This window comes from Cupressus sempervirens, chromosome 10, assembly GCF_028749045.1.
Source record: "Cupressus sempervirens isolate cs-2001-9-10 chromosome 10, ASM2874904v1, whole genome shotgun sequence".
In the NCBI taxonomy this organism is placed as follows: Eukaryota; Viridiplantae; Streptophyta; class Pinopsida; order Cupressales; family Cupressaceae; genus Cupressus; species Cupressus sempervirens.
The window spans coordinates 817,246,914-817,257,507 of NC_143127.1; the positions used below are offsets into that span (position 1 = coordinate 817,246,914).

At 29.1% G+C, this 10,594-nt stretch overlaps 2 non-coding genes across 2 annotated transcripts; one reads left to right on the top strand and one right to left on the bottom strand.

Annotated features, from left to right (window-relative positions):
- Window positions 1-3,505: 3,505 nt before the first annotated feature.
- LOC149536445 (U6 spliceosomal RNA) lies at window positions 3,506-3,609 on the bottom strand. Its single transcript, XR_016358288.1, has one exon. It is a non-coding gene; the product is annotated as a U6 spliceosomal RNA (small nuclear RNA).
- Window positions 3,610-4,213: 604 nt separating this feature from the next.
- TRNAG-GCC (transfer RNA glycine (anticodon GCC)) lies at window positions 4,214-4,284 on the top strand. The gene has a single exon. It is a non-coding gene; the product is annotated as a tRNA-Gly (tRNA).
- Window positions 4,285-10,594: the final 6,310 nt, after the last annotated feature.

Sequence of the window (10,594 nt, forward strand, 5' to 3'; positions counted from 1 at the left end):
CCTTAACAACACAGACTAATAATTTGTATTAGCAAAAACTTTTACTTTGGAATATATCATATTATCAAATAGAAAAATAATACTTATAAATGAAATGAAATATTTGTGGAAAAAAATAATAAATATGAAATTTTAACAAGGGGCGCATGCGTCAAAGTTTTCGTCTTCATGTTTTTATGGTTGATTGACTCGTGTTCTCATATGACTTTTTTTTAGATTGTTTCTTATTTCTCACAGAGTTGTTACACCTTAGTAGATTTTGATAAAATTGATATTTTTAAAGTATTCTTACCCCTTATTAGCTTTTGATAAAATTGATAGTTTATGAAGTAATATAGTTTTGCTCTTGTATTTCTAAAAAAAATCGAAGAGGTGTTGAAGGCCAATCAATTTGCATGCATTAATTACATTGAGAGATGTTCCTTACAACAACTTAGTGCAAATGAACTATTTGTGTACATGAAAAATAATCAATTACAAACATTGATTTATGTATCTCTATTTCATGAAAAGAAACTTATTACTATGTTACTCGGGATGTGTTTCTAGCAAAAATTGACCCCATCCCCCCATCCCAGAAACTCAAAAACTTCCAGAAACCTTTCCCTTGGCTGTCCCATAAAATTAATGTTTTAGTTTTGATATTTTCTTTGATTTCCACTCTCATGTGAACTCTAAAGTTAAATTATTTAACACAAACATTATATGTTAAGGTTCTATAATTTGTATAAGCATGTGTTATCCATGTTTTTATATGAATATTTAAAATTTCCTTGTATATTTCAAATTTTCCCTACTTTTTGTATAGTTGTTTCCACTGCCATCCCCTGCTGCCCCTAGCTCTAAGAAAAAAAATTAGTCCCAAAAACTTGTTTCCTCGTCCCCACGTCCCCACGTCCCCCCGTCCCCCGTCCTAGAAACCTGGGGTAACATAGCTAATTTAGTTATTTTATAGCAATTAATCAATGGTGTCAGCGTTATAAGGATTTGAAATTTCATGGTAATGTTTTTAAAAGGAATTTTGTATAATTCATAAACCAAAGTTTGCAGATAGAAAGAATATGATCCTCTCATCACACTACTTTTATCCATAGAAGAGTAGATTGTTAATAGGCATCCAAATACACATCTTCTCAATCATCCTATCCATTTTCATCTCCTTTCTCTGGAGGTTGGGCTTTTGTGTGCTCATTTTGTTTAATTTGAAAGTTTTTCTTTAGAATAGAGCCTCTTTTTTCTCTTTTGTTTATTTAATTTGTTGACTTTCAATTTATGAAATATGAGTTGTCTTCCTAAAATCCATCTAACCATACATACACTAGTTTAAATATGTATATATGTACGCATTATATGTATATGTCTATAACACGCCACATCTATGTAAAACTAATAAGAAATATATATAAAATAAGAAATAAAAAACATTTAACTCTATATTTGAACTTGGTAAGATAGCTAGTAAAATTTACAAAAATAAACATCAATGTAAAACTAATAATAAATATATTTAAAATAAGAAATATAAAATATTTAACTCTATATTTGATTAAAATATCTAAATTATACAACTTAAAAAACATTTAACTCTATAAATTCATATGACTTCTTCTTCATAAACTATCTTGAATAATAAATGTATTTAAAATAAGAAATATAAAACATTTAACTCTATATTTGATTAAAATATCTATATTTGAATAACATTTTACAAATTACAAAAATAAATATCAATGTAAAACTAATAATAAATATATTTAAAATAAGAAATATAAAACATTTAACTCTATATTTCAACTTGGTAAGGAAAATAAATATGGATAATTAATATTGATTAGACATTCATTTGCGAAGTGGAAGATAAAAATAATTATTTTTTAAAAAGTTAATCCACTTTTCACAAATGTGGAAAATATAAAGTTGTAATTAATGCATTCATTAATAGAGTTGTTAGAAAATATTTGTATTATTGTTGGAGAAAATTGAAATTTTCATTGGCTTTTTCAGGGCAATACAATTTTCAAAAAAATGTATTTTTCAATTTCAATAAAACATACAAATTAATAAAGCTTTTGCAAACATATCTTCACATTTTTAGATTAATGTAACTAATATGGAACCTCATGATTCCATTAGTTCAGGAACTAATAAAAAGTAATTGCATATTATCTAAGAAACATGGTCTTGTTAATTATACGTCTTTTGTATATCCCATACAAAATTCATTTGTTTTAAAAATCTTTGGGAACTCTTATGCAATTTGCCTTCCAAGCTTGCGATGAAGATGAGAGCTTTTGAATTAAGCATATTTGTATACTGCCTGTAGTACCAATACCATGTTTGTATATTGCAAAAACAAGACAATGCTAAGAAGCTGAATTTGTTTAAATTCAGTTACAAACCTTCTGGTTGGCTCCCTACAGACTTAGGAAGAGGTCAATGGGAGACAAGCAGGAAGGACCATTGTTAAGTAGACGATGAAGCTAGGAAATAGAATTAGCAACAATAATTTCTCTGCCCCTGAGGTGAAGCATGCAAGGTTTCACATTCTCAAACTTCTTGACCATTCTCGTTTTGAAATCAAACTCAACATTGATGGATTCAGCTGACCGACCAAGCTAACTAACCAAGCTTGTGAGCCTATCATTGAAACAATCTTCTATCATTGCCCACTACCAAGTGAAACCTAAACAACAAACAATATGAAACAAAAGGAAGCGAGAAATCTGATAGGTTGAGATTAAGAGAAATAAAAGAAAGAAGTAGAAAAGAAAAAATATTCCCAAGCTCTCCATAATATGATGTCTACTATCTTGTGTAAAATGAGGCTAAACAATTCAAAATACATTATCAAGCGATTGAAAAATAAGAGTTAATGGGGAAATGTGAATAGATGTTACTTGTGCTATAGGGCTTTTGAACTTTCTACATTTTGGGGTTTGTTGATCTTGTGGAATTCCTAAACCAAAGGACACCTACGAGCACACATAGTAATGGAATGATGACAGTTTCTAAAATAGTAGATAGATTATTAGTTCTCAAGGATTGGGCGAGAACAAAGACAGGCTGTTAATGATTACAACATACCATCGTATCTGCATAAAATTTCTCTAAAATTTTCCCCATTATGAAGGTAGATGGAGAAGCCAAAAGTTATTTATCTCAGTTGTTCTTTACAGCTGATTTGATGTGCTTTGAATTAAGCCTACATAGACGCCCCTGATCCACATCGAACCTTTGCCATTTTATATGCATTGGAGTTAACTTGATCATCACTCTAAGTTAGCAAGGCACTTGATCGAAACTATCATCAGAAAATCATTTTCCGCAAACTATTTTCCAATGTGAAACAAATTCAGGGTGCAAGCAACCCTAAAGGGAAAGCCCATCAGCGAATAATAAATGAGCGGGAAGGGGGAAGGGAGGCGTAAATGAATAATTTCTCGATTTATGCATGTCAAGGGAGGGGAAAATTAATAGGAATTTTTTTGGGGAAAATGAATCTGAAACTTTTTTGGATAATTTCTCGATTTATACGTGTCCAATCTTGAGCAGGTGCCATGCTGATCTCCTTCGTATCGTTCCAATGTTATCGTATGTCTCCGAAGAGACATTGATGGCTTTCTAGAATGGGGAATATGAAGTGGTAATTTCGTGTAGCGCGTAAGCAATGTGGGAGCAAAGAAAGGCACGCGTGTCCCGTCCATCGCCTCGAGAGTAGAGAGCGGCACGCGTGGTAATATTAACCCCGGCTCTTGCATCGCCTTCCAAGCAAAAACAAAACACACGACGGTGGTGGTGGTGGTGGTGATAGTGGGTAAACGAGAACAATTGAACTGTTACAATCAGAGATATCCTCAACCTCCTCCTCCTCTTGCTTCCTGCATCACTTCAAGAGCCAAACATAGCATAGCAAAATCATGCACTGCAAACAGGCTGCCACCTTTAGTTGCCTCCACACAGGATCGAACTACGGACCTTCAGTTTACAAGACTGACGCTCTACCAGTGAGCTGGGAAAGCCCATGTCCCGAACCCTGCGCTCCCCTTCCGACCACATCCAAAGAATAGATCAGTGAAAACGAGTATAGATCAGTGAACAGCGAGAGGTACGGGGTTCGATACCCCGCATCTCCATTTGCTCTTTTTATATTTCTTTTTTCTCTCTCCTTACAAACATTTCCTGGATTTTGCTCCATTCTTTCTTCTCTGTCCCCGCACCAGTGGTCTAGTGGTAGAATAGTACCCTGCCACGGTACAGACCCGGGTTCGATTCCCGGCTGGTGCAACTGCAATTCAATGTGGAGTGTTTGCAGTTTCCATTTTCCAAATGTACTTTGTTTCAGTCTAATTAGTATTACTGTGTTTTCCAAATGCACTGTTTTAGTCTAGTCGCGCCATCCTCCACAAGAAATATAGAGCAGATCTGTTACATTCAAACAGTTTTTTTCCTTCAATAGAAATGCGCAGAACCTCTCAGATTTTCGCAAATAGTTGCTGGACAGAAATTGATGAAAGAGTATTTTCGGTTAGATGGTGTCGTGCTAGATATGAAAGCACGCAGACTGTTTGACGAAATGCCTCAGAAAAATGTGATCTCACGGACCACGGTGGCTGCCGGATACGCCCAAAATGGTGTTTTTGAGGGAGGGTTTTCAATCTTTCAAGTCAACTGTTGGACAAAATGCGGAAACGTAGACAGAGCATGTGAAGTGCAAACTGAAAAGGGATGTCATGGACAATTGTATATAAGACTGCTGAGGATGTTCTGTCTTTCCTCCAAAGTAGAAATGATGTTCTTCCCAATTGGGCATCATAAAATTTGGAGCACAATAGAACACTAAATTGACTTCGAAGGGGTCAACCATTTTGATGTAAAATGAATTGGTATTTTAAATTTAGAGTTTCTACTCTGAAATATGGAATTTTGTCATAAAATATAAGATATTAAATCATTGATGTCATATGTGGATTTGCCCAAGCTTGTGTATCGTCTAGAGTGAAAGGTTGATATCAATAAAGAATTGCATTCAGCAAGATAGAACTCCAAGAACCACTTTTATGGTATCATGGCTGCCCTTATAGTCAAAGACAAGGACAAAGATCACAAATAGTCAAAGATTCTAAATCACATGAGATATCCATGTCTCCTAGAATTTCTGTCATAAAATGTAAGAGGAGAAATTAACACGATTTACATAATGCATAAATTACCATTTGTTGGGAGGATATTCATTTAAGTCAAATCGTTATGCATAACTTATTGGCCATATTAGTTAATGGGAGAAATCAACACATTGCAATGTAAAACTAATACAAATATATGTGTGATGAGAGTATGTTTTGAAGGGCACTTCTAATTGAGGATGAATTGTTGAATATCCATATTTAAGACCCGTTAGATGTTAACATTCACAAGATATCATACTAAGTTCTGTAGAGTCTCTTCCTCTTTGTTACAAAGAATACAATGATCAGGGAATTGTAAACCTCTTTTAATTAGATTTCCGTGAGTGGCAATTTTACCATGCACTGAAACCCACTAGAAAAAAATGACCTTGGTAATTAATTTTGGATTCCAAAATAATTTCTATTAATCTGTGTCATCATTATTCTTTATCATGAAGGCCTTGAAAGATATTTTATCCAAATAAAATTATCATCTCTAAGGAATAACAAAATTCTCACTTCTAATAGAAGAACCTTTAATTCTTCAACCCTCGAGACAAGAATTTGATTGCCCATAGCACATTTCTTGAGAGATTTCCATTTATCACAAGGGGAAATAGAGTCCACACTAAGAGTCTTAAATACGTCCTCCATTCTTCTTATCATATAACAAAAAGGGTAACATCTAGTGGATTTTCAATTGATCCATAAATATACCCTAAATTTGATTGTCCACTCATCACCAATATTCCATTTTAAACCTTCTCTAATAAGAGAGTGACTCTTTAGGATACCAGGCCATAACTTTGACCTTGAGTGAAGATCTTGAGAGTCAAGATTTGTGTGAAAGAAGAAGAAAAATTAAGTCAGTTGGGAGTTTTAAATAAGTTGTGAATTTAAAACTACTAAAAAAAATGAATCCGTTTTATTATTAATTATTAATCAATCTTAAAAAAGGAAGATACAAGTCCATAGACTAGACAAATTAATGTTATTGATTAAATAGTTTAAGTTTTGACTTTACTAAGATTAGATTTAATGAAGACTAAAGGTACTTGTAGGGTATGTTTAGATGAGGGTTAGTTTGGGACAAGTATAAGGTTTCAATTAAAGAAAGGATTTGAGTAATATTATAATACTAATATAGGAATGCATCTACATTTTACTTGCAGATTTGTGAGATTCAATAAACCAAAGGTGACAAACGAAAAATCTATACTCATGAAATACAACTACTATAAACTAAAGGTAGCAATGGAAAACACTATACTCACAAAATGTACAATTAATATATAGGTGGAATTTTGCATTGACACAATTGAGGGAGAATGAAGACTTGCCCAAGACAAGAAATACTATACTGAGATAATTTATGAAAATAGGAGCTTCAAGAAGGATATCTTTCAGCTTATATATATATATATATATATATATATATATATATATATATATATATATATATATATATATATATATATATATATATATATATATATATATATATATATATATATATATATATAAGCTAGTAGTAGTCACAACACAAAATGAAAATGAAAGATGTTATTATTTTTTATTATAGTTAATCTATAATGATAGAATTTAAATATGAAATATCTAATAGTTTATGATATATTATATATTCACTTCAAAATGTGTTTAGCACAATAGATTCATTTCAATTAAAGAATTTTGTATCATACAAAAATGATAATTAATGTCATCAAAATCTGGTATTCAAGTAATAAGATCTAAACTGGTTACATTAGAGTTTTGGTTTATAGTACCTTACAAGTTTGATCATTGAGGTTAAAATAAAACATAAGTCAAAGGTCATAAAGGAGATTATGATAATTGTAATATTTAATATATCTTTACCACATATTGGATATATTAAATATTTTAGGTATCCTCTTAAAAAATAAGTATAGTATAACAAATTTTCTTTCAAAATATAAAGATTTGTGTCATCACATAAATGCTAATTAATACAATCAAAATATATTTTTTACATTCAAGTTATTTAGGAACTATCCCAACTCTTCACAATTTTGATCAAAACTTTCACCCAAACAACATCAAAATATAAAATATGTGATGCAACTTTATTTATAAGGATTGATGAAAATTATTATTTTTATCTTGGGTTCACATTGTTTTAGAAGTGGTATAATGCATTGCTTGTATTATTTTTATTTTTATATATTTTATAATTTTGTTGGTAATTGGAGATAAAGTGTGTGTGTGTGTGTATAAATACACACACACACATATATACACACACGTTTATATAGACACAAATATATATATATATATATATATATATATATATATATATATATATATATATATATATATATATATATATATATATATATATATATATATATATATATATATATATATATATATATATATATATATATATATATAATAATAATAAGTCGATATATCCTTATCCAAGCATCTATTATACTAACAAATTTTGATAAAAATAGGTTCCTCGAGAAGGATTAAAGGGTTCTTTAAGTGAGTTTAGAATTATGGTAAGGATTTATTATATTTAGGATTAGAATAAGAGTGCATTTAAGGATAGAATCAATGTTAGGGCAAGATTATGGCAATAGTTTAGTTCTAGCAATAATTGGGCTACAAGTTAATTTTGAGGCTATAACTAGGTTTAGGTTTCAATTATTTAAACTTTATGGTTCAATTAGGGTTATAGTTGAATTAGGCTTAAAGTTAAACTAAATCTATGCTACAATAAAGATTAGTATTCTAAGATAATGTTTGGTATTATCTAGTAAAGGTTTAATAAGAATACATATAAGAATTAGATTTTAGTTAAAATAAGGCTAGTATTGTAATTTAATTATGGTTTAATGTGTATCAACTTATTCTAGGTCAAATAATGGGGTGAATATTTAATTAGAGTTATGTTAGGATTAGTAAGAGGGTCCAATTATAGCTTAGGACATACACGATTTATAAAAATAGAAATATAATGTAGATAATATTATAAATACTACTTATAGATTAGATACTACTCAACATTCAAAAAAATTTTACAATGCAAGGTTAATTTAGTACATTTTAATATTTGTTCATCACTAATAGATGAGGTTATTCTCTTAGCTAAAATATCAATTTGGTGCAATACTTCTAGAGTATGAATCTATGGAAATTCAAAAAATACATTTATGACTTTCCTAATTAAACCACAATCTACCAATCGAACATGGAAAAAATTTCTATACCATTTTTCCTATATTGGATTTTTTTTTTTCTAGTAGAATATTTTTCTATTGTTAGGATATGTTTGTCAATTTTTTTAAAAAAAACCAAGTTCTAAAATTAATGTAATTTATTTAAAGATTTAGTGTCTTTAAATACTTTCTAATTTTCAAACAAATCTTTCAATTATATACACTTTAAAAAAAAATAGATTTTCTCTTATAGAAAAAAATATTTTATTAAATTGTTAAGATATATTTCTCTTATAAAATTTTCAAAAATTAATGTACTTTCTAAATTTTATGACATAAAAGATAATTTATTATAAACAATGTGTTGTATTTAGCATTCAAAATTAAATTTATGATTCTCAAATAAATTTAGTGCATTTCAAGATTAAATTTGAATAAATAAATTTAGTGCATTTGAAAATTAAATTTGATATATAAATTTTGATGTTTTAAATTTAATTTTATGCAACTTGATATTCTTTTGAAATTTTAGTATGTTTCTAAATTAAATTTGATATGTTTTGATATTTTAGGCATAAAGATTAATTGTTATTATTTTAATTTTAAATGATTATGGTTATAATTATTAAAATATGTCTAACTTTTTGTACTTTTCTAAATTAAATTAAATTATTTTATTTTCTAACATAGTATAGAAAGAATAATCTAAAATGAAAATAAATTTAAATACATTAAAAAATTCATATCTAATTTTTTTTGACAAATCTGAAATTTAGATGTTAAAAATAATAATTTATAATTAACATCCATCATTTGTCCTACATTATAATCAACATCCACTTTAAGATAACTACATTAAAGACAATTACAATAAAGTGAGTCTAAAATGTAGAGAACTAATTGGAATTTAGAAATAGATGCATATTTTTTCTTCAAAACAACGCACCTTCTATGTATCATTAAATTAAGATAATTAGAATAAAGGGAGTCCAAAATTAATTTAAAAAACTCTCCAGCCTGCAAAGGGATATAAATGAAAATTTAGCGAGGCATGAGTAAGTTGTATGCTTTAAAAAACTGAAAAACAATTAGAACAAAGTGAATCTAACATAATGACAAAATGATTGGTGCTTCATGAAAAATGTATGTCTTATTAATAAATTTTAAATAGAGTGTTTATAATATTTAAATAGTTTGATTAAGATTATGCACTTAAAGACCATCTTTTGATTTCGTAGAAAAATTCATATATTTATTCATAAAATCAGCACCAACCCAGAGCATAATAGAGATTCAAAATATTTAGGTTATAAAGAAGATCATAGTTCAGTCAATATGAGGTCCTACACTGAGTGATAAGAGATCTATGAAAAAATAACAAATCTTGAAAATTCAAATGTTTACAAAATTGAAGAGAGAATAATTCTGTAGAAACTCAATTATTCCAAACTGAACAAATGAAACAGAAACTAGAACAAAAATGGAAGGCATGAAATAGAGGAATGAGATAAAATTAGCCCTGTTACTTTTATATGTAGGCCATAGGTTGAAGATATATGTTTCGTAAGATCTAAAAACATGGATGTTGCTTGTTCTATGGAATTGTTGATTGCAACTCATTCAAAGAAGTCATAAATTTATAAAAGCCATTCATTTTCCCACTAATTTAGGAAAAGATCAAGCGCCCTTTTCAACAATCTGCCATCCTTAAAATTGTAGTTGTGTAAATACATCCAGAAATTACTTGTTCTTGTAGTATTTAAAAATGAATATCATAAAAAAAGGGCATCCCTAAGAGTAAACAATAGTTAGTCACCCTAATTTATCTTTAGTTCAATCTGTAAGATTTTGCAACCTAAAGTTGCAAAGTAAATTAAAAATATGCTAAAAGAATGAAGCCAAATTGCAAATCAAAAGGCAAAGTAAACAAAGTTGCTAAAACAAAAAATCTCTTTCTCATTGATTGATGTTAATCTACATTCATATGGATGATTTATACAATCTTAACTACCATTTCATTTCAGAAATCACAGTGAATAACTATGAAGAGAGACTAGGTTGATCTATTATTCTCAATAGAGAGTTGTGCATGTGGGTAATCATTTGTCATTAAAGCTAAAGTTAAACAACTACCTATCTGTAAATTATGGAAAGAAAGAAACTTAGCATAGAGTTGGAAACATAAATCATGCAATCACATGTAGATAGAATTAGTCATGAACA